Raw genomic sequence first — 25,909 nt, 5'->3', positions numbered from 1 at the left:
TCTAGGAGTGGCTAATTACCAATAAATGTGGAGGTATTTCAGTATTTTAGTAACCAATATAGCTGTGCCATGTCATCCTGCCTACCACCCAGCCTGTTGCTGTGTCCAGGGCCAATTGGTTCACAAGGAGATTGAGAAATTGTCCTCTGCAGGAACTATCTTAGCCCAAAGGCTGGTTATCTGTCTATGTAACTGAGATATAAGACAATGACTGCAAATGGAATTTGGATCCACCCAGTTCAGGTGGCCTTACTACATTTCCACCTGATAGATCTCTTTGAACTTGGGACTTCAGAAGAACAAAGATGAACTGGTTTGAAAATGTTCAATCTAATCCATAGAATGAATTGTGTTTAACAAGTATATAATTAACATATATAGAAATTCCAAATCATGGGCTAATATAATTAGAATGGCTCAGTTGTGTGACCTACCAATCCCTTCCCACTAAGGTGTTGGTTAAGTGATTATCTTTGTCCCATCCGGTTAGTTGCTTTCCTTCATGATTGTTTTCTGTTCTGCTCCACAAATGCTGACCCAGATTGCCTGCTTTCACATCCCAGTCTCATCTGGTCACACCCTGATATGATGCCGACATGTGAATTGGAGAGGTTTCTTGATCTGTCTTCAGTTGCTTTAGAAGGAGACTTTTAGACTCTGTTAACTGCATTTCTTTTGCACCAGTTCTTTCCGTTCCTAATTGCTACTGCACAAATTCAAGCAGAATAGTTGTGACTCTCAGTGCACTCTTTTTGGGCAAACTGTTAAGCACTGCCAGAGTTTGGAATGGTTTATAATTTTCCCTACTCTTAGATGAGAAAAGACTATTTTCTGGGTCAAAGCTTCTCAAAAGTCACGTTGCGTCACACGAGTATACAGTACTGAAAGTAGGCTACATTTGTGTGGTATTGTAAGATATACACTTGTGATATATTGATCCACTCATCTCTCAGGGGTACAGGTAGGTCCCAGGATAACTGAGCTGCCAAGGTGGTAGCCTCTACTCCAGTGTACGAAGTATTATCCATGTGTGTCATGACTTGGAAAGGTTAGGAAAGACCATTAGGCTATATATTACCTGAACAACTCTAGTCCATGTCAGAATCACTTCCCTCTACTGTTACTGTCTCTCACTTTCAAAGTCATCTCCATTCCCCACCTCACCAGAAGCTGCTACAGCTAGCAAGGGGCATGCTACCTCTCTGGGGGTGCCAGTGGGAGGTACCAGCTTGTTTGCACTCGTCACCAGACCATCCTCAACACAGAACTGCAGTCTGATTCTGCCACTCCTCATCAGCTAGGAGCTTTCAGAAATGCTGGCTGGGAATTTAGAAGCCTTAAAAACCTGTGTTATCTTCTTTAAACTCTTATTTTGTTCATCGTGAATAATTTTGAATTCACAGAAAAGAGTAGAGATAAAATGAAGTCATTTATTGCCCCCCTCACCACCAAACAGCTTGGCTTTATCATATCAACGTAGTGCCATATATGCTACAGAGGCCCCTATTAAAAAAAATTATAGATCTAGTTGAGACTTTTCTGTACTCCCAGCTGATTGCATCTCTCTCCCTTCACTCTATAGGTAATCACTGTAATAAATTCAATGATTTTCTATATCTATATATCCAAAAATGTGACTGGTATAACTGGTATTGTTTTACAAATTCCTATAAGTGATGTCACACTATAAATGTCATACTGAACTTTTCCCTTACTTATTATTACTGTAGAGATTCATTCATGTGAATACATGTAGCTCTGGTTCAATCATTTTATCTGCTATGATTACATAACAATTATGATTACATCACAATTTCTTTTTCCATTTTATTGATCATAATTTAGGTTATTTCCAGTTTTTTTGCAATTTTAAATAATACTACTTGGATCATTTTTTGCATAAGTATGAGAATTTATCTAGCGCATATAACTAGGAGAGGAATTACTGATTACATGCATCTTCAAATTTACTGTATAATGGCCAGTTGTTTTCTAAAGTAGTTGAACAAATTTATACTTCAAAGTATAAGAACAGCAAAGTATAATAGTTTCCATTTCTCTGAATCCTCCACACTTGGAATCATCAGACATAAATTTTTACCAGACATCATGATAAATGTAAAATGTTATCCCATTGTTTTTATAATATGTGTTTCCCTAATTACTGGTGGGGTTTAATATCTTTTCGTATGTTTATTGGCCACTTTGCTTTCTTCTGTGAACTGACTTTTCATATCATTTTTCAATTTTCTCTTGGGTTGTTTCTTTTTATTGACTTTTAATTCTTTGTTATTCTGCATGTTGACACTTTGTCACTTAACATGCATTGCAAATATCTTACCCCAGATGGTGGCTTGTGTTTTTTGATTTATGATGTATTTTGATTTATGGAAGGGTTTTTTTTTATTTTAGTGTAGTTGAGTGTATGAATATTGCTTTATGAACTTTGCTTTTATGACTTATTTAACAAATCCTTCCCTACCTGAATATCATATTCTCCTGTATTCTAAAAATTGTCAAGTTTTACATCACACTTGGGTATTTATCTCATTTAGGACGGATCATTGTGTATGATATGAGCTGGGGATTTAATTTGTTGTTTACATATGGATAACCCATTATCTCAGTGTCATTCAACAACTAGTTCATTCTTTCTTCCACTTATTAGCAACTACACATGACGACGATGATGATGATGATGGAGAGCCAATTGACTTTTCCTACACAGCTTATAAATTTTTGTGTTCTCCTGTTTATTGCATCTCAAGATTTTCCTGTTACCTTATTAAAGTAGACCCCTTAATAACTGTTTTAGTGAGAGTCCATGAGAAACTATCTTAATCTATATATGTTCTTATTTTGACTTATCTTTGGGATGATAGTTTGGCAAGGTATAAATTCTAGCTTGAGGAGGACTTCCCTTCATTCTTTGAACTTTTTTTTTTCATTTTTTTCTGACATCCACAGTTGCTAATAAGAAGTCTGCCATTATTTGTTTATGGTAACTTATCTTTTCTTGGGTAGGTTTAAAGACTTTCCTTTTGATCTTCATGCTCTGCTTTTTCACTTTAATGTGTCTGGATGTGAATTTATTTCTGTTTACCCTGCTTGGTACTCTGAGTAGTCTTTCTACCTGAGAGTCTATGTCTTTCTTTATTTTTTTTTGTTTTTTTGTTTTTTTGTTTTTTTTTGTGTGTGTGGTACACGGGCCTCTCACTGTTGTGGCCTCTCCCGTTGCGGAACACAGGCTCCAGACACACAGGCTCAGCGGCATGGCTCACAGGCCCAGCCGCTCCATGGCATGTGGGATCTTCCCGGACCGGGGCACGAACCCGTGTCCCCTGTATCAGCAGGCGGACTCTCAACCACTGTGCCACCAGGGAAGCCCCTATGTCTTTCTTTAATTCTGAGAAATTACTGGCAAATTATCCCTTCAAAGATTGCCTTTTCTTCATTCCTTTGATTATCTTCTTCAATAATTTCTATTAGATGAATGTTGGAGTCTCTCAAGTGGCCCTCCATGATTTTTTACTAATTTTTCATAATTTTTAGCATTTTATTTTACTGCACTGATTCTGAGTTCCCCACAAGTAACTTGAATTCATAAATTCACTTTTTGACCATATCTAGTCTGGATTATTTTCCTGTCTTTTTCAATATTTCAGTGATTATTTTTAATTTCCAAGATTTCTAATTTTGTTCATATCCACCTGCTCTTGTTTTATTTCTGCCTGTTCTGTTTCATAATTTCTTATTCTGTTTTAACATTTTCATTTGTTTCTTCGAACATCTTCAATATGCTTATTTTAAAATCTTTGTTCTATAAAATAAGTTTCATCTGGAGTGAATTCAAGTTATAACTGTTGATTTTATTTAGTATCATTTTTAGCATTTAATTTCTTCATGTGTTTTGAAATTTTACTTTGTAATATCACTTTGAGAAGGAAGTTTTCTGTTACTCTCTCTCCCCAGCCCTGACCACCATCACCACCCCTCCCCCCCACCCCTGCAAACTCCCACTATGCTCACATATCCCTAGATGGTGGATTTTGCAGTTGACTCTACCCATATTTTCAGTATAGGACCTGGTAAATATTGGGGATATGGAGAACCAGTGACAAAAAGTCAGCAGGATAGTATAACTTTGCTTCTGTTTCCTTTGTCTATATTCCTTGCCTCTCTAGGCCTACAGCACACAGGAACTGTGTGTGTGCTGTAGACCTAGAGAGGCAAGGAATATAGACAAAGGAAACAGAAGCAAAGTTTCTGCAGCAGCCTTTTTTTTTCCTAGGCTTCTTTCATAACAGGGGAGCCCCACCCTAGATCCTTGTTCTAAGCAGAAGACCTTGTCTCTGATCCTCATCTCCTATAGAGCATTTTAGGAGGCTCATAGGAGTCCAACTTTCAGCTGCTACTGCCTGCTGCTATATCCAGATCTCAACAAACAGGTAGCCTCAGGAGCATGTATCCTTTTGCATTTCTGTACTTTTCAGCTTCATGGAGATATGTCTCTTGCAATGGAGCCCAACTATATATTTTCATTTCTTTTTTTCATATATTATTCAATATTACTATTTGATGGGAATGAATGGGCTTATTGAAGCATGAACTCATTTAGTCATGTGGCCCAGAAGTCCAACTACAGTTTTTTCCTTACTTTTTGGAAAGTTTATTCTCCTATAACCTCTTCAGCAGAAGGCAGGCAGTATGAGGAAATATTTTTCTCCTATCCAAGTGAGACTTTTATTACCAGATTGATGAAAGAGACTGTTATTTTTTGGGACTTCCCTGGTGGTCCAGTGGGTAAGACTCCACGCTCACAATGCAGGGGGCCCAGGTTTGATCCGTGGTTGGGGAACTAGATCCCGCATGCATCCCTCAACTAAGAGTCTGCATGCCGTGGCTAAGAATCCGCATGCCACAACTAAGAAGTCTGCATGTCACAACTAAAGATCCCGCATACCGCAATGAAGGTCCCTCACGCTGTGACTAAGACCCAGCGCAGCCAAAATAAATAATAAATAAATAGATATTTTTTAAAAAGAGAGACAGTTAATTTTTGCACGTGTATATACAAATATATATGTAATTTAAAAAATAAAATTATAATGATCCTATATAAACTATATAGGAATATAATGTGAACATTTTTTTAATATTGTTAAATATTCTCAGAGGGACTTTTATATAGCTGAAAAACATTCTATATTAAATTTATCTATTGTATATTAAATTGTCCCTGATGATTTAATTATAAATAATACCACAGTGAACATTCTTGTATAAAGATTTTTGTGTGCATCTTTAATTATTTCTTTAGGAAAAATTCCTAGAATGAGAATTACTAAGAAAAGTTATACGTAGTTCACTAATCGTGACAGACTAAGTTACACCAAAGTAATAATGACATCAAAATTACAGGGACTTAAAAAATAAAGGTTTATTTTTTACTTTTGGTACATGTCTCTCATGGATTGGAGTCGGTTCTGCTCTACTTCATCTTTACTCTGGCACCAAGGCTGACCAAGCATCCTTTATTTGGAACATTGCTCTATGTCTTGGTTTGGGTTCCCTAAGAAGCAGAACTTGAGACAAAGATTTTAATGCAAGTAGTTTATTTGGGAGGTGATCCCAGAGACCTTGGCGGGAGGTAGGGAAGTGATACAAGAAAATGAAGAAAGCTAAGAAAGGTTCGTTATCAAGCAAGCTACCACTGACGGCAAGTGGAATTTAATCCTTCAGGGAAACCCTGGAAGTCAGTGTGGAAAATAAGCCTCAGAGTTATCCCTTAGGGGCAAAGGAGTGGGAGTGAGGGTGGGGGTGTTAATTCCCTGACACTTCCAATCTGCTCAATGTATGGACATAGCAGATTCCAGTGGCCCAAGAAAGCCCTCAGGAGAGGTTTGCAGATGTCGGCAGTTGGAAAGTATTCAATATGTGCAGAAATAATAAGTGCCAGGAGAATATGTGAGGTTGCAGAAAAGTGCTGACAGCACCTGCCATATGGGTAGTCATGGCAGAGGGAAAAGGGAGAGATGGTGAGCCATGTACCTTCTCTTAAAAATTTTTAGAAGGGGTCACTTTTGCCCAGATTTCCTATATCAAAGCAGTCATATGACCACTTCTAATTCAACAAGGTAGAGATGCAGAATCTTCCTACAGGGCAGGGCACTGCATTGAGAAGAGCTAGAATATTTGACCATGATGATTATATCTTTTCACACTTCTAGAAAGATTTTTTGTTCCCACCATCAAGTTAAAAGTGCTGGTCATAGCTTTAAAAAAAATAACACCTTTATTGAGATATAATTCATATGCAATAAAATTCATCCTTTAAAGGACACCATTTAGTGGTTTTCAGTACATTCACAGAATTGTACAATCATAACCACTAATTCCAGAACATTATTATTACTCCAAAAAGGAACTCTGTACCCATTCGCAGTCACCCCCATTTTTGCCTTCCCCTAGGCCCTGGCAACCACTAATTTACTTTCTATCTCTATGGATTTGCCTATTCTAGACATCTCATATAAATGGAATTGTACAGTATATGGCCTTTTGTGACCGGATTTTTTTCACTTAGCATAATGTTTTCAAAGTTCATCCATATTATAGCATGTATCAGTACTTCATTCCTTTTTATTGCCAAATAATATTCCATTGTATGGATATATCACAACTTGCTTACCCATTCATCTAGTGATGAACATTTCAGTTGTTTACATTTTTGGCTACTGTAAATAATGCTGCCATAGATATGTGTGAGCAAGTAAAAACTATGTTTTTCATTCTCTTGGACATATACCTAGGAATGGAATGGCTGGATCATTTGGTAAATGTTAAGGTAAACATTTTGAGAAACTGCCACTGCTTTCTAAAGTAGCTGTGCCATTTTGCATTCTCATCAGCAATGTAAGATGTTTCTAATTTCTCTGCATCCTCTCTTATTATCTACCTTTTGATTATAGTCATCCTAGTGGGTGTAAAGTGGTATCTCACAGTAGTTTTGGTTTGCATTTTCCTAAAGACTTATGATGTTGAACATATTTTCACGTGCTTATTGGCCATTTGTATATCTTCTTTGGAGAAATGTTTAGTCAAGTTATTTTCCCTTACTCATTTAAATTAGGTTATATTTTGTCTTTTTATTGTTGAGTTGTAAGAGTTTTTAAATGTATACTCTGAGTACAGATACATGATTCGCAAATACGTTTTCCTGTTCTGTGGGTTGTCTTTTCACTTGCTTGATGTTCTTTAAAGCCAAAATTTTTTTTTTTATTTTGATGAAAATTCAATTTATCTATTTTGTTGCTTTTGTTGCTTATACTTTTGGTATCATATCCGAGAAAACGTTGCCTAATGTCACGAAGATGTACTCCTATGAGTTAATTTTTATATGATATAAGACTCCAATTTGCCTCTTTTGCATGTGATTGTCCAGTTTTGCTAGCACCATTTGTTGAAAATAAAAACTGTTCTTTCCCCTGTTGATTTATCTTGGCACCCTTGTCAAATGGTCATTAACTTTTTGATTGTATAGACTAAAAGGACAGCATTTAGGAAGTATCTAAATGTTGGCACTCAGTGCCAGAACTGTGTTAGGCGCTCTACATGTATTTTTCATATAATTCTCCCCACTGTCCCATAAGGCAGGCATCATCTTTCCTGACTTGCAAATGAGAAAGGAAGGTGCTGCTCCATTAGAATTGCCCACATAAATACATTTAATAAGTGAGTGATGGAGTCAGGGTTCAAATACAGATCTGTCTGATCCTAAATCCTTCACCTTTTCTACTGCTACATATAAATATTACTTCATGTGCGATATTGGCCCACAGAATCTTCTTTCTCAGACAGAATTAAAGCTGACCTACTTTGCTGGTGATAAGGAAAGCATGAAATGTTGGGGACATCATAGTCATGGGGCTTTTCACACTAACTAGGCTGCATTCTGAAGAGACAATTGATTTCCTTAAAACATCACAGAAACTTCCAGAAAAAAATCACAGATTTGTTCCTGATTGCAAATATCCACACAGAAAAATTTATCCCCTCTTAACCTTGTTAAAACAATACCTATGTTAAATGGTGACTGAACCTGCTGACCATTACATGACAACTTTGGACTTTGTCTCCAGTTAAAGTCCCCCATGATGTACATGTAGCCCCTCTGAAGACTAAAGGAACAAGAGAGGCCAAACTAGCCATTATTCCTGCTTCACGGACATTTATAGAGCGAGCAAAGCCTATGGAGCCAGTCCAGAGGGGCCAGGACCAGATGTGAAGCCAAGCCAGGGTACTCCCGACCTCACGGCCAGAAAGTTAACAGCACAGTGAATACACACAGAGAGGATGGTTCAAAAAATGCATGCACTTCATTAAAACAACTTTAAAGAGATCTTTAAAGGAGATAAACAAATTACTCCTAGTCCCACAGCCTTAGCACAATAAAAAACCTAATTCTATTTATACATTTTTCCCTTTCAGTTCTTGTCTATATGCAGAAACATATTTACATAATTGCAATCACAGTAAGATTTTATGTACATCTTTTTTCACTTAACATTATTTCATAAACAATCTTCATGTTGCTGTGTAGTTTGCATATTTACCATCTTTTTATAATAACTTTCTCTATTAAAAAATTGCACATGCCCATAGTACAAATTTTGAAAAACACAAATAAGTTAAAAAGATGAAATATCAGTTATCTCCCAGAGGCAATCACTGTTTAATATTTTAATACATTTACTTCTTTGCCTTTTTTCTATGCATGTATAATTTTGTTTTACATAGTTGAGATCATATAGAATATAAAATTTTATCCTGATTTTTCACTTAATATTACAACAGAAATATTTCCCCATGCCAATGATGTTGGATATTTAACTTGATTTTAGTTTTTCCATCTTATGAATAATTTATCAACCTTTGTGTATATAGCTGTGTCTACATTTTAGCTTATTGTCTTAAGATAAATTACTAGGGATGGAATTACTAGATCCATGAGCATTTTAAAGGCACACTTATTCTTAAAAGCTCTACTCTCTTCCATCTTTTAAACGTAACCTGGTTTACAAAAATGCACGTCTTATTGTTGTGCATTTGTGTTATTTCCAGATGTTTTTCTCTTATAAATGACTCTACCATAAAATTATTTGTGAAAAAAGCTTTTACTTCTTTTGCATAAGTTTTTTATCTGGCTATTTTCAAAGTATAATTGCTGGGCCAAAGAGCATTAATATGTTTAAGGAATTATTAAGTCTTACTGCCAACTCATTTTCCAGAAAGGTTGTATCAGTTTACATTCCCACTTCCAGCCAGAGAACAGGAACTAGGCTTAACAGATACAGAGCAGGATGCCAGCCTTACCTGGGAGTCAACTTTCAACAATAGTCAAAGTATGGATCCAGGTAGACCTGGGTTCCAATCTTGATTCTCCCACTTCTTGGCTCCAAGCTCTTAAGAAAATTATTTAACTACTTTGTGGCTTAGTTTTTCATTAAATATGGATGTAGTTACACCTACTTCACAGGAATGAAATGAAGATTAAGTGAGGTAATCATGACAGTAAAGCCCCTAGCATATTATTAATATTAGTATGAAAATGCTATACACACTAGAGGCCAGAACGGCTTTATTGATCAAACTAGGCCTTTATAATGGGGTTTGAGAGAAAGAGGAAAGCTTATCTGGCCTTAGCTGGGAGGACATTTGTTCTTTTGGTTCTCATTGGTTCAGGGACTAGAGCACTAAACCCGCAGGCTAAAGGTCTACGACAGTGTTAGGCTGTCTCTGCACTGCTAAAATGTATGTAGGCAAGTGTGATACACCCTGGCCTGAAGCAGTGCAATTACAATCGCCCCAGTCTAGCCAGGAGATAGAATAAGAAATTAGTAATTTATACATCTGAGTTGTCATTTCCTTCATGGGGATGGCAGAGAAGGGGAGTACTGATTTTCTCTCATTAGTCATTATATTAGGTGTCCATGGGAGTACTGTATTTTAAAGTCCTTCCCAAAGAAGTAACCATTATTTTTATTTATTTATTATTATTATTTTACATTTTCAAAGAAGTTTTGGAGAAATTACCAAAATATTTTGATATCAAGGATAATTGTTATTTCTCTTTTCTCTCATTCTCTCTCTCTTTTTCTAACCTGTATGGGGGGGGGGCGAGAACTTTTTAAAAATTGTATTTATTTATTTATTTTTACATATACATGTATCTATTCTTTTTCAAATTCTTTTAGGTTGTTACAGAATATTGAGCAGAATTCCCTGTGCTGTATAGTAGGTTCTTGTTGGTTATCCATTTTAATTTTTTTAAAAAAAGATTTTTACTGCTGTTTACTATATTTTAATTTATTTATTTATGTTTTTAATTTTTGGCCACACCATGCGCGGCACGTGGGATCTTAGTTCCCCGACCAGGGATCGAACCCACACCCCCTGTATTGGAAGGTGAACTCTTAACCACTGGACCACTGAGGAAGTCCCTGGTTATCCATTTTAAATATAGCAGTGTGTACCTGTCAATCCCAAACTCCCTAACTATCCCTCCCCTCCCCACACTTCCCCCGGGTAGCCATAAGTTCATTCTCTAAGTCTATGAGTCTGTTTCTGTTTTGTAAATAAGTTCATTTGTATCATTGTTTTTAGATTTCACATGTAAGTGATATCATACAATATTTCTCTTTCTCTGTCTGACTTCCTTCACTCAGTATGACAATCTCTTGTTCTATCCATGTTGCTGCAAATGGCATTATTTCATTATTTTTAACGGCTGAGTAATATTCCATTGTAGATAGGTACCACATCTTCTTTATCCATTCTTCTGTCAAAGGACATTTAGGTTGCTTCCATGTCTTGGCTATTGTAAACAGTGCTATAATGAACATTGGGATGCATGTATCCTTTCGGACCATGTATTTCTCTGGGTTTATGCCCAGGAGTGGGATTGCAGGATCAAGTGGTAGTTCCATTTTTAGTTTCTTAAGGAACATCCATACTGTTCTCCATAGTGGCTGCACCAATTTATCTTTCCGTGTGCGGTAAGAACTTTTAAGATCTACTCTCCTAGCAACTGTCAAGTGTGCAGTATGGTATTGTTAACTATAGTCACCATGTTGTACATTAGCTCTCCAGAACTTATTCATCTTATAACTGGAAGTGTGAACCGTTTGACCACCATCACCTATATCCTCCACCCTCTAGCCCCTAACAACCACTAATCTACTCCCTGTTTCTATGAGTTTGGTGTTTTAGATCCTACATATGAAATCCTACAGTATTTGTCTTTCTCTGTCTGACTTATTTCACTGAGTGTAATGCCATGAGGCCTCATCTGTGTTGTCAGAAATGGCAGGATTTCACTCTTTTATGGCTGAAATATATGTATATTGCATTTTGGACACTTAGATTGTTTCCACATCTTGGCTATTATAAGTAATGCTACAATGAACATGTGGATGCAGATAGATTTTTGAGACAGTGATTTCATTTCCTTTAGATATATAACCAGAAGTGGGATTGCTGGACCATATGGTAGTTCTGCTTTTAATTTTTTGAGGAACTTCTATACTGTTTTTCAGAGTGACTGTACCAATTTACATTCCCACCAACAGTACACAAATCCTTGCCAGCACTTATAATCTCTTTTTGATAATAGCCATTCTAACAAATGTAAGGTGATACCTCACTGTGGTTTTGATTTGCATTTCCCTGGTAATAAGTGATGTTGAGCAACTTTTCCTGTACTTTGGCCATATGTGTGTCTTTTTGGAAAAATGGCTATTCAGGTCCTCTGCCCATTTTAACTCACTTTTTCTTGTTGCTTTGTTTGTTTCATTTTTGTTGTTGTTTGTTTTTGCTATTAAGTTATATGAGTCCTTTCTTATATATTTTGAATATTAACCTTTTATCAGATATATGGTTTGCAAATATTTTCTCCCATTCCATAGGTTGTCCTTTCATTTTGTTTCTGCACTTTTGCTGTGCAGAAACTTTATAATTTGACACAGTCTCATTTGTTTATCTTTGTTTTGTTGCTTGTGCTTTTGGTGTCATAGCCAAAAAGATCATTGCCAAGACCAATGTCAAAGAGATTTTCCCCTATGTTTTCTTCTGGGACTTTTACAGTTTCAGATCTTACATTTCAGTCCTTAATCCATTTCAAGTTAATTTTTGTGAGTAATGTAAGGTAGGAGTTCAATTTCACTCTTTTACAAGTTCATATGAGTATCCAGTTTTACCAACACCATTTATTGATTAGATTATCTTTTCTACATTGTGTATTCCTGGCTCCCTTGTCAAATATTAGTTAACTGTATATGCATGGGTTTATTTCTGAGCTCTTGATTCTGTTCCATTGGTCTATGTGTGACTAATAGTGACTATGGAGATTGAAGTATTTTATGCTAGTACCATACTATTTTGATTACTACAGCTCTGTAGTAGATTTTGACATCAGGAAGTGTGATGCCTCCAGCTTTCTTCTTTCTCAAGATTGCTTTTTTGGTTCCTACAAATTTTAGGAATTTTAAAAATTCCTATAAAAATACAAATTGGAATTTTGATAGGGATTGCATTGAATCTATAGGTGGCTTTGTATAGTATGGACATTTTAAAAATATTAATTCTTCCAATCCATGAACATGGGATATATTTCCAGTTATTCGTATCTTCTTCAATTACTTTCATCAATGTCTTAAAGTTTCCAGCATAAAGATCTTTCATCTCCTTAGTTAAATTTATGCCTAGATAGCTGCACCACCAGAGGGAAGACAGCAGAAGCAGGAAGAAGTACAATCCTGCATCCTGTGGAACAAAATCCACATTCACAGAAAGATGGACAGATGAAAAGGCAGAGGGCTATGTACCAGATGAAGGAACAAGGTAAAACCCAAGAAAAACAACCAAATAAAGTGGAGATAGGCAACTTTCCAGAAAAAGAATGCAGAATAATGATAGTGAAGATGATCCAGGACCCCGGAAAAAGAATGGAGGCAAAGATCAAGAAGATGCAAGAAATGTTTAACAAAGACCTAGAAGAATTAAAGAACAAACAAACAGAGATGAACAATACAATAACTGGAATGAAAAATACACTAGAAGGAATCAATAGCAGAATAACTGAGGCAGAAGGACAGATAAGTGACGTGGAAGACAGAATGGTGGAATTCACTGCTGTGGAACATAATAAAGAAAAAAGAATGAAAAGAAATGAAGACAGACTAAGAGACCTCTGGGGCAACATTAAATGTAACAACATTCACATCATAGGGGTCCCAGAAGGAGAAGAGAGAGAGAAAGGACCTGAGAAAATATTTGAAGAGATTATAGTTGAAAACTTCCCTAACATGGGAAAGGAAATAGTCACCCAAGTCCAGGAAGTGCAGAGAGTCCCATACAGGATAAACCCGAAGAGAAACATGCCGAGACACATAGTAATCAAATTGGCAAAAATTAAAGACAAAGAAAAATTATTGAAAGCAGCAAGGGAAAAACAACAAATAACATACAAGGGAACTCCCATACAGTTAACAGTTGATTTCTCAGCAGAAACTCTACAAGCCAGAAGGGAGTGTTAGGACGTATTTAAAGTGATGAAAGGGAAGAACCTACAACCAAGATTACTCTACCCAGCAAGGATCTCATTCAGATTCAATGGAGAAATCAAAAGCTTCACAGACAAGCAAAAGCTAAGAGAATTCACCACCACCAAACTAGCTCTACAACAAATGCCAAAGGAACTTCTCTAAGTGGGAAACACAAGAGGAGAAAAGGACCTACAAAAACAAACCCAAAACAATTAAGAAAATGGTAACAGGAATATACATATTGATAATTACCTTGTACGTGAATGGATTAAATGCTCCAACCAAAAGACACAGGCTCACTGAATGGATACGAAAACAAGACCCATATATGTGCTGTCTACAAGAGACCCACTTCAGACCTAGGGACACATACACACTGAAAGTGAGGGGATGGAAAAAGATATTCCATGCAAATGGAAATCAAAAGAAAGCTGGAGTACCAATACTCATATATGATAAAATAGACTTTTAAAAAAAGAATGTTAAAAGAGACAAAGGAGGACACTATATAATGATCAAGAGATCAATCCAAGAAGAAGATATAACAATTATAAATATACATGCACCCAACATAGGAGCACCTCAATACATAAGGCTACTGCTAACAGCTATAAAAGAGGAAATCGACAGTAACACAATAATAGTGGGGGATTTTAACACCTCACTTACACCAATGGACAGATTATCCAAACAGAAAATTAATAAGGAAACACAAGCTTTAAATGATGCAATAGACCAGATAGATTTAATTTATATTTATAGGACATTCCATCCAGAAACAGCAGATTACACTTTCTTCTCAAGTGCGCATGGAACATTCTCCAGGTTAGATCACATCTTGGGTCACAAATCAAGCCTCAGTAAATTTAAGAAAATTGAAATCATATAAAGGATCTTTTCTGAGCAAAATACTATGAGATTATAAATGAATTACACGAAATAAAATGTAAAAAACACAAACACATGGAGACTAAATAATACGTTTACCTAGGGAGACAAAAGACCTATATGCAGAAAACTATAAGACACTGCTGAAGAAATTAAAGATGATACAAACACCTGGAGAGATATACCATGTTCTTGGATTGGAAGAAGCACTATTGTGAAAGTGACTATACTACCCAAAGCAATCTACATATTCAGTGCATCCCTATCCAATTACCAATGGCATTTTTTTGAACAGAGCTAGAACAAAAATCTTAAAATTTGTATGGAGACAAAAAAGACCCCGAATAGCCAAAGCAGTCTTGAGGGAAAAAAATGGAGCTGGAGGAATCAGACTCCCTGACTTCAGACTATAATACAAAGCTACAGTAATTAAGAGAATATGGTACTGGCACAAAAAGAGAGATATAGATCAATGGAACAGGATAGAAAGCCCAGAGATAAACCCACGCACCTATGGTCAACTAATCTATGACAAAGGAGGCAAGGATATACAATGGAGAAAAGACAGTCTCTTCAATAAGTGGTGCTGGGAAAACTGGACAGCTACATGTAAAAAAATGAATTTAGAACACTCCCTAACACCATACACAAAAATAAACTCAAAATGGTTTAGAGACCTAAATGTAAGACTGGACACTATAAAACTCTTAGAGGACGACATATGAAGAACCCTCTTTGACATAAATCACAGCAAGATCTTTTTTGATCCACCTTCTAGAGTAATGGAAATAAAAACAAAAATGAATGAATGGGACCTAATGAAACTTAAAAGCTTCTGCAAAGCAAAGGAAACTACAAGCAAGATGAAAAGACAACCCTCTGAATGGGAGAAAATATTTGCAAACAAATCAACCGACAAAGGATTAATCTCCAAAATATATAAACAACTCATGCAGCTCAACATCAAAACCACAAACAACCCAATCCAAAAATGGGCAGAAGACCTAAATCGATATTTATCCAAAGAAGACATACAGATGGCCAAGAAGCACATGAAGATCTGCTCAACATCACTAATTTTTAGAGAAATGCAAGTCAAAACTACAATGAGGTATCACCTCACACCAACTACAAAATCTACAAACAGCAAATGCTGGAGAGGGTGTGGAGAAAAGGGAACCCTCTTGCACTGTTGGTGGGAATGTAAATTTTTACAACCACTATGTAGAGCAGTATGGAGATTCCTCAAAAAACTAAAAATAGAATTACCATATGACCCAGCAATCCCACTATGGGGCATATACCCGGAGCAAAACATGATTCAAAAAGACACATGCACCCCAATGTTCACTGCAGCACTATTTACAATAGCCAGGACATGGAAGCAACCTAAATGCCCATCTACAGATGAATGGATAAAGAAGATGTGGTACATATATACAATGGAATATTACTCAGCCATAAAACATAATGAAATTGGGTCATTTTTAGAAACTGGGATGAATCAAGAGACTGTCATACAGAGTGAAGTAAGTCAGAAAGAGAAAAACAAATATTGTATATGAACGCATATATGTGGAACCTAGGAAAATGGTACAGATGAACCAGTTTTCAGGTCAGAAATTGAGACACTGATGTAGAGAACAAATGTATGGACACCAAGGGGCGAAAGCAGTGGCGGGTGGGGGGATGGTGGTGTGATGAATTGGGAGATTGTGATTGACATATATACACTAATATGTATAAAATGGATAAGAACCTGCTGTATAAAAAAATAAAATTAAATTAAAAAAAAAAAGAGTTGGAGACATGAGTGAGTTGCACTTGTTAACTTACCTCAAGCAGACGGGCCACTGTAAAAAAAAAATATATATATATATATTGCTAAGTATTTTATTGGTTTTGATGCTATTGCAGATAGAATTGTTTTCTTTATTTCTCTTTAGATAGTTTGTTGTTAGTATATAGAAATACAATGCAGCTGGTTTTTGTATGTTACTTTTGTATCCTGCAACTGTACTGAATTAGTTCTAAACCATTTTTTGGTGGAAGCTTTAGGGTTTTCTGTGCATCAGATCATGTTATATGCAAAGAGAGACAATTTTACTACTTCCTTTCCAATTTATACGCCTTTGATGTCTTTTTCTTATTAATTGCTCTGGCTAGGACTTCCAATACTATATTGAATAGGTGTGATGAGAGTAGGCACCCTTGTTTTGTTCCTGATCTTAGAGAAAAAGTTTTAAACCTTTCACTGTTGAGTAAGATGCTAGCTGAGGGTTTGTCATATATGGACTTTATTATGTTATGTTCCTTTTTTCCCAATTTTTTGAAAGCTTTTATCATTAAAGAATGTTGAATTTTATAAACACTTTTTCTGCATCTATTGAGAGGATCATAAGATTTATCCTTTCTATTAATGGAGTGTATCATTAATTGAGTCACATGTTGAACCATCCTGCACCCCATAGGTAAATCCCATTTGATCATGGTGCATGATCCTTTTAATGCGCTGTTGAATTTTGTTTGCTAGTTTTTTGTTGAGAATTTTTGCATTTATATTCATCGAGGATATTGGCTTGTAGTTTTCTTTTCTTGTAACGTCCTTACCTGGCTTGGTATGAGGGTAATGCTGGCCTCAAAAAATGAGTTTGGGAGTGTTCCCTCCTCTTCAGTTTTTTGGAAGAGGTTGAGAAGGATTAGCATTAATTCCTCTTTAAATGTTTGGTAGAACTCATCTGTGAAACTGTCTGATCCTGGCTGTTCTTTGCTGGGAGATTTTATATTATTGCTTCACTCTCTATAGTCACTATTAGTCTGTTCAGATTTTTTGTTTCTTCCTGATTCATTATTGGTAGGTTGTATATTTCTAGGAATTTATCCATTTTTTTCTAGGTTATCTAATTTGTTGGCGATAATTGTTTATAGTAAGAAATATCTTAATCTGCTCCAGATGAACACAGAAGCAGGCATATGCTCTCTGCACTTTTTATTCATTTATTTATCTATTTATTTACTGTGCATGTGTGCGACATCAGGGTGTAAGTAGAAGAGCAAGAGATTTGTAGTACGTACGTACATGGTGTGTTCAAATCCTACATCTTCCACTTAGAGTTTGACTTTGGGAAGGTCTAGTAGCTTTTTTGTGCTTTACTTTCCTTTTACCATCTTTAAAAGAGCAGGATGATGATAACACTTCTCGGAATTTTGTGAAGATTAGATATAATATGTGTAAAGTGGCTAGAATAGTAAAGTGCATGACCCATAGTAGATTTTTAAATAAATAGTTGTGATTGTGATTGCATGGCTTTGTGACAGATTACCCCAAAGCTTGGCAGTCTCAAACAAGAAGGAATGTTTATTATTTCACACAGTGTGTGTGGGTCATGAATCTAGTAGCAGCTGGGATAGGTGGGTTTGGCTCAGGATCGCTCATGAGGTTGTAGTCAAGGTGTCAGCCAAGGCTCTAGTTATCTGAAGGCTTGAGTGAGGCTAGAAGATCATCTTTCAAGATAACTCACACACATGGATGGCACGTTGGTGCTGTTTTTTGCCAAGAGGCTCAGTTCCTTGCCGCGTAAGTTTCTCTGTAGGGTTGCTTGAGTATGCTCACAATATGGCAACTGATTTCCTTCAGAGTGACTAATCCAATAGACAGATGGTAGAAGCTGCAATGTTTTTTTATGGGATAGCCTAGGAAGTTATACCTCATCATTCTATAATATCCTATTAATTACATAGTTCAGCCTATTCACTGTGGGAGGAGACTATACCAGGGCATGAATACTAGGAAGAAGTGAGGATCATTCAGGCCCACCTTGGAGACTGACTACCAAAATGCTAATGATGATAATGATTATCAATACTATAACGCTGGTTCCTTTCAGACCCACTTCCCTTTTCTCGTTCCTCCAAGGATTCTCCCCGTACTCCCAAGGTATGTGAGTAATGGCTTGTCTTTTTGAGATTGGCAGGGATTTCTGAGAAAAGTGTTAAGAATTGTCTAGCTGCTGTTTCTTTCATAAATAAACAGCTGCATTTGTCCATCTGTGTCTTTCTCTATAACATAGACCTAAACTATAAGGGCCTTTGCCTTGGCCACAAAAGTGAGAAATATTTTTGGTTCAATGGACTAAGAAAAGTGACATCTCTCATTTAGGAAAAGAAGGTTGTATACCCCAATATCCAATTCCCAATTTATATCAAAGCCCTCTGCACTCTTGGTAAATGGGTGGTGGGCTGCCACTGAGTTGAGGCAAGGTGTGATCCAAGTACATGTACTTGAAATTCCTAGAGACTAAGGACACAGTGGCATGTCATAGAGGGTGGTTCATATCTTTCATTCTCTGGTCTAAAACATTATCAGGGACAGTGATGAGGATAGGCTTGAAGAATGTGGGAGTTTTCCCTTAACAAGATTTACTGACCTGCCATTACCAGTGCTTACTCAGCACTATTGGAACAGAAAAAGTGTTACTATAACAAAAAAAAAAAAAAAGAAGAGAGAGAGAGAGAGGGAGGGAGAAGGAAAGAAAAAGAAAGAAATTCTAGTAGCATAATACAACAAAAATTTTGAGATTAGCTGGACCCGGGTTCAAATCTCAACTCTACCATTTACTCTTTAATGATTTTAGACAAAATGCAAACTCTCAGACGTTCAGCTCTTTCATTCCTAACATGGGGCTGATAATATTGACCTCAAAGTGTTGTTCTATTAGATGAGATAATGTATCTGGCATAAATTAAGTCCTTCTTTGAGGATGATCACGCCAGATAACTTTTTTTTCTTTCTTACTAACTTAGCACCAGCCTATTAGGTTATTCTCTGAAATGCCAGAAAAGTCTATCTTTGGCACTTGCAGTACAATTTCCTCCCCTCCAGATGATGGTTGAATCACTGTCTTATAAACCAGATACACTTCTCTCCAGAAACTGAAGAATAAATAAATAAATAAAGGGAAATCAGCCCAGCCCAGCTGAATTTCATCCTTGGATGGATGGCTGGATGTCCTTCAGAAGGTTTCCCTTCTGGTAAAGATTATTGGGAGACTGGTTTGTTAAAGAGTTTTTAATCGCAATGATGAAAGGAGAATTGGTGGTTTTCAGCTGCTTTTTGGGGAAACAAACCTTGCATTTTCCACACCAATTGTAATTGAATTTGTGAGGTGGGCTCAGTTCCAGCCTTAGACAGTGCATTGGGAAGCATCTAGTATCATTTCGCTCCCCTCTCTTAAAGACCAGGACCTGATGACTAGCTGCCTCCCATGCTCTGGCCTCTACCCATGTTTTATTCCCTAGGGTTAACTGACAGGGGCTGTCTCAGGAACGTGCTCCTGGTATTTCCACCGCGTCCTCTGCCCTGATTCTCTCTCTCTCCTTTTTTTACTCCAAATCCCTGGATCCTTCTTTCCTTCCTCCATGAAGGGTCACGGGAGGGGCAACGTAATCACCTTCTCTTTCCTGGAGGAAATAATAGCAAGTGGCAAAGCAGCACAGCTGGCTTTGCTGTAGCATACCACAATGGCAAAGTGAGAGAGACTTTGCATTTAATACTTTGTTTAAACAATAAAACAACCCTATAAGGTTGGCACCTTTGTCTTAGGGAGATGATAGCATTTGTCAAAGTTCACAAAATCTTCTGGTTGGAAAAGTCAGAGCTTGAACCCAGGTTTTCTAATTAACGTCCAGTGAACTTCTGACTTCTCAGCTGCCTTCCTAATCACAGGTGCTGGTTCATCCAGAGTGTGCAGAGATACTAAAAGGAAAACCCAGTGAGAGAAGAACCCATTTAATGTAGAAATGAGTATTAGGATAGAAACAGTTATGGAGCCTGAGGCAAAGGTCTGGGTACAAAAAATTAGGCAGAAAGATCAGAGCAAAAGCTGACACCAAACCCCAGCCCCTGTGTATAATAAGCTCATTTATTAATCCAACACTTCTTATATCCACTGTTCTTGCCCTTACTGAACCACAAAGCCAGATGATCCTGGGATCTGGCGGGCTTCAGGAGGGCTGTGACCTCAGTTGAAGGAATGGGCTGCTAGAGTGTCTGAGACCTAGAACCAAGCAGGTCATCCCTGCCTGCTGAGCCTAGAAATCCAACCATATGGTTCCCTGTAAAACCCTTCATGTGTTCTCAAAGTATGGTCCCTGGATGACTTGTAACAAAATTACCCAGGGTTTTATTTGTGGTTTTGGTCTGGTTAGTCCACTGAACTCCAGACAGAGGCTGCTGGCAGCATGTCCTAAGCATAGGGTGGGGCTGAGGTTCCAAAAGACAAATATCAGAAAGCACTTTAAAGAACTATGCAGTGACTTAACCCGAGAAGAGAGTCCAGTATGACGGTCAGTCCAGAATAGTGGGGACCAGCAAAAGTGAGGAATGTCAGGTAAGAAGTAGCAAGTGAGAGGTGCTGCTCAAAGTGCCACCCACAGACTGGTGCCAGTGTGTACACTGTTTGTCCACCATGAGATAAGTATAGAAGTTGAGAGAAAGCATTTAGAAACTTTAACGGCAATTTGACATTGCTTCAGCATCCAAGTTCATGATCAGTGGACTTTTCCAAAATATCAGTTTGTGATGGATTAGAAACAAGGAAGTACTGGTATAGGTGAATTCAAGAAACGTCAGCCAGTATACACATCCAGATGTTTATGCACTCCTGACACGTGTTTGTACAAGTGGTCTAGGTTTGTCAGAGATGACAAAGACCAGTTTTTAATCACAAGACCTGGCACATAGTAGGGGCCTAGAAATTATTTAGAAATGAACTTCGTAAGAAGGTCATTTTCCTCTTAGTCAGCTATCAACCTGAGTAAGTTTTGTGAAGGGTGACCTGACCTACCAAGCTGAAGTCCGAAGTACTGCTCCCGCCTGCTTCATTACTTTCCTTTCATTATCTGGCCGTTCTAGGCTGGCTCGGCCTTTGCAGGAGCTGGGGTTCCCCTCCCAGCTACCTGGAGCCTAAGTGGTGTTTAGTAAAGTTTAAACAACCCCATGTAGGGTGGTTGAAAAGCAATCTCCATTTCTTCTGAATAAGAAGAAGGAAAGGACAAAAAGACACCTCCCCCCTTTCCTCCACTTGCTCATTAAGATTCCGGGTTACAGCAGTGATCCTGGCCACTCTAATTGGATCCGTGTGCACACAGGTCTGCGTGGCTCCATTGAACACTGACATTTCTAACTAACTGACCTTTTCAGGACCACTCGTACTCCCATAGTGAGTGTGCAGCAGCGTTGTGTGGACACAACACACAGACTCCACAGTGCCCAAAGAATGCAGGATTGAAAACTACTCAGAATTCCCAGTCTCGAGTTAGCAAAATGAGAAAATTGGGTCCCAGCATTCATCAGTGTGTTATTTTACAAGTATCGATTTCAATGCCCTTTCATTTCTTTCAGCAAAAAAAGAAAATGTTGTATTATAGAGGTCTAAATTAACTTTTGTTCTGTTATTTTTCCCCAGTACCTATAAAAAGGTCAGATGCATTCATAAGGCTGAGATAGATTTGCTGGATATAAGCGCTGAGATAGCAATCAACCTTCAGATAACCTTTAAGGACACATCGGCTCTTCCATGAACAGTAATTGATATACTCATTAAGGCCTGGAAATTCTTCAGGACTCACCTAAAGGAGAACAGTTATAGGGCCAATGGCAAAAAATATGTTGTTTAGAACAATGAGATAATGACTCAGATATTTGAAATTGTTGTGATCCATTCAGTTTCGCTGGGACAGGAAGGGGACTTCAGAAGGAAGCTAACAAGATGGGAAAGGAGAGCAGTGGGTTTCACGCTGCCCAGCAGGGACAATGTAGGCTGGACCCAGACAGGATAGGATGTGATTTCTGAGTGTCTCCCGGGTCCATAGGGGAAAATTAGGATCTTTTTCTCTGTGTAAATGCAGAAGGAGCATGATGGATTTATCAGGGCCACCTTCTTCCCTCTGAGAAACAGGGCATGGAGTAGGAAGTAGCTACGAGTGGCACCTTTTCTGAGACAGTGCCAGCAGTGAGTGGATGAATGGCCCTTCCTTTGTGTCCCTCTGAGAATTATACACTTTTCCATTAATGTATCCAGGTCTAGCATTAGGCCACCAAAAGACTATGTTCCACAAGTATTTATGAGAACAGCCCATGTAACGACGTTCTGTGCTTGATACTGAGAAGAATCTAAAAGAGCGTCTAATTTCATGTCTATTGAATTCAGTTCAATTCAGGCCAGTAAGTATTCTGTAAACATTTATTTTGTGTCAAGAACTAGGTATAAAAAGACAAATAAGACACAATCTCTACGCTGAAGGCATTTACAGTCCAGAACTCCCTGCATTTACTTTGAAGATGAGTGTCAAGGGTCTCCCTCACGCAAAGTACTTTACTGTGCTAGGTACTGTTTATTTTATAATTAGCTAATCATCATTACATTACCATCCTGTGATTGTAAATATTAGTACCCCATGTTGAAGAAGAAGCAGCTAAAGTTTAGACAGGTTGCAACCGCACTCAGAATCACACAGGTTGTAAGTGGCTAAGCATGCTGACTCCAAAGTCTGGGCTTTTTTCTTCCTTTCTTTACGGAAGGGGCCTCTGACCTCGATTTTACCTACTCACACAGGAGTGGAAAAATTTGGGGTAGAGTAAGTCTTTTTACTGGATAACTTGCCTGTGCAAAGACATAACTACATCTTACAGTTATGAGAAAAACATGGTACCATAATTGGTATGCTCATTTAGTCTGGGCAATTCTTTAGACCTAATCAAAAGAAAGTAGTTGTAGAGTATATTATCTAGTTCAGGAGTAAAAAAGAAAAAAATACATGACACAAGGACCAACAATCACTTATCTCCTGTACCACAATATCACTAAATCATGAAACTTTTCTGCTCAGCCTGGATTCAGTTTCAAAATCTTTCTATAGGGTACTCTAGCCAGTCACTAATCAAACACTGACTGATATCTGCATGTCAGATAAAACCTACTTACCATACTTGAACTAGACTAACTGCTTCACTTTGCATGTGAAGAAACTAGGCCCAGAATGGAGAGAGGACTTGCCTAAGGCCTTGAAGTGAATGAGTGGCAGTTAAGGGAGTTACAGATCCCAGCACTTATACGAGGGATATCCAAGGTCTAAAACCTGAGACCGAGTGTCAAGATCAATGGGGCTGTAGGCAGGACTTAGTACTTGCTTCCTCTGATCTGTACCTGCTACTTGTATCCTACCACCCACCATTCATTTGACCTACAAATGTATTGAGTACTTACCAATGCCAGTATTGGGGAGACTCAAAATAATCCAGGTATAGTAGGCTACTTTTTTAAAAAGTGGAAATGGTATCTTCTTTTACAATCCAAAGTTTGGTCTAAATACTGTTTTTGGGGCCTGGGATCCTCTCTGGTATCTCCCAGGTTGTGGATCTCACACTGCTGATAACCAAAGAAGTTTATACCCCTGCAGCCAATACTCCCAAGGATATGGGACAGAACAGGCCTGTACCATCCTGGGCCCCCTAACGCGTTGGCTTCCATGAGACCAAATACTCCAGGCTATGCAGTAGAAACAATGGTAACAATAATAAGCAACACTTATGAGTGTCTACTTCATGCCAGGTACTGTTCTAATTACTTTTGATATATGAACTCACTTACTCTTCACAAAAGCTTTTATGAGTAGATACCATAATTATTACCATTTAACAGATGAATGAACTGAGCCACAGAGAGGGCAGGTAACTCGCTCAAGGTTTCATGGCTAGTAAGTAACAAAGGTGGGATTTGATCCCAGGCAGCTCCAGAGTCTACTCTTAACCACCATGCTCCACTGTCTCTCATGTAGTTGCTCTTTACCTAAGAATCAGGAAAATCTCAAAAGGTTATTTATTGTAGGGGGAATAAAGGGTGCAATGCTGACTGACCCAGCTACTCCTTACATCTCCTGTAGGAGGTGGGAGGTGGAGGATTCCATACTTAGGTTTTCACAGAGAGGGGGCTCAACCCCTCATGGACTTTACTTCAACTTCCTTATATTCTCTGATTCCCACTCAGGCGGGCACCTCTTTAATTCTCTCAGCCTGGTGACCACACCCTATTCCTTCAAACCAAATCTGCTGCTCCCCACTGGAGGTGGACAGCACACCGCGTGCTGTCCGTAAGGCTTCAGTCCGATGGCTCCTGCTATTCATGTTTGCTCAGTCCTTCCAGGCTCTGGAGGCAGACTGGGCCCTAGGTCAGTGAATAAAGGTCAGTACAAGTCACTATTCCAGTTGGAGCCATGGAAGCTATGAATTATATGAACTAGCCATCCTCACAGTGAGATGACATAGCCTTATCCCCTATCTAAGAAAGGTTATTTCTTTTACCAGCATAGTTTTGGCCTTACTCTTTAGGACTGATCAACCACTCTCTGCACTATTGTTCTGAGAAATATTTAAGTCCTTCTGCCTCTTCTAGGGACTGGTCCTAATACAAGAAAAAACACATTAGCTCTCAAGGGTTACATCTTTACTACCTATGAAGAATCTCATGCACTAGCTCTGATGTGTTTGTTTGCTTACCATGAGAATGTTTGTTTTAGTCCAAGTCCCCTTCTTATAGGAGCACAGCGGGAGGAGGGTACTAATGGGGAAAGGGATCATAAGGTGCCAGTTTATCCTACCACACAGAGGTGAGATGGACATGTCCCTGCCTGCCTCGAGAAGAGTGCAAGCCATGTGAGGTACAAATGAGTAAATGCGTACAGTATGATAAAGGGGACAATTAACTTAAATATCAGGTACAGTGGAGGCAAAGAGACGAGGGATCAACTCTTTTTGAAGGCAGGCAGAGAAAGCTTCAAGAGGAGAAAATATCAGTTAGGTCTTAAAGGATGCAGAGGAATTCACAACATAGGCGAAAGCAAGGGCAGGAGGAGTGATAGGAGGGTTTTCTAAGCAAAGAGGACAGCATATGCAAAGAGAGACAGAGGCACACTGAAAATGGCTGGGGTAATAGAGTATTTATCCATCTTTGTCTTTCTGATATAGAGAGACCAACATGAGAGATCAGTTTGTATATGAGTTTCAAGAAGAAGGGAGTGATCACCAGTGTCAAATGAAATAAGATTTTTTTTTTAAAGTGTCCATCGATTTAAACCACAAAAAAGTCACTGTGGAGTGCGTTAGGGATGGGGATGGGGAGTGGGTACCAGCTTGCAATGAGTTGAGAAGTGAACAGGGAGATATTGCAAGTGTAGGCTCTACTCTCATAATACTTGGCTGGGAAAGAAAGGAAAGAGGAGATGAAGGACTGAAGGGTAGCTTGTTTTTTAAGTGAAGAGGGATTTGAACATGTTGATCACCTGTGGAGTAGGACTTGGAGACAGCAGAGAAGGAGAAGGAGAAGTTGAGGATCCTGCAGCAAGAGGGCATAAGGGCAGAG

The 25,909-nt window shown here is 38.1% G+C and overlaps 1 protein-coding gene across 1 annotated transcript in view; it reads left to right on the top strand.

Moving 5' to 3' along the window:
* The window catches only part of AGBL4 (AGBL carboxypeptidase 4), a 1,274,144-nt gene that overhangs the window by 931,096 nt on the left and 317,139 nt on the right, over positions 1-25,909 (top strand). The window lies entirely within an intron of this gene.

The sequence above is a fragment of the Phocoena phocoena genome, chromosome 1, assembly GCF_963924675.1.
Source record: "Phocoena phocoena chromosome 1, mPhoPho1.1, whole genome shotgun sequence".
NCBI lineage: Eukaryota > Metazoa > Chordata > Mammalia > Artiodactyla > Phocoenidae > Phocoena > Phocoena phocoena.
The sequence above is the reverse complement of the archived record's forward strand: the minus strand, read 5'-3'. Positions and strand labels throughout refer to the sequence as shown.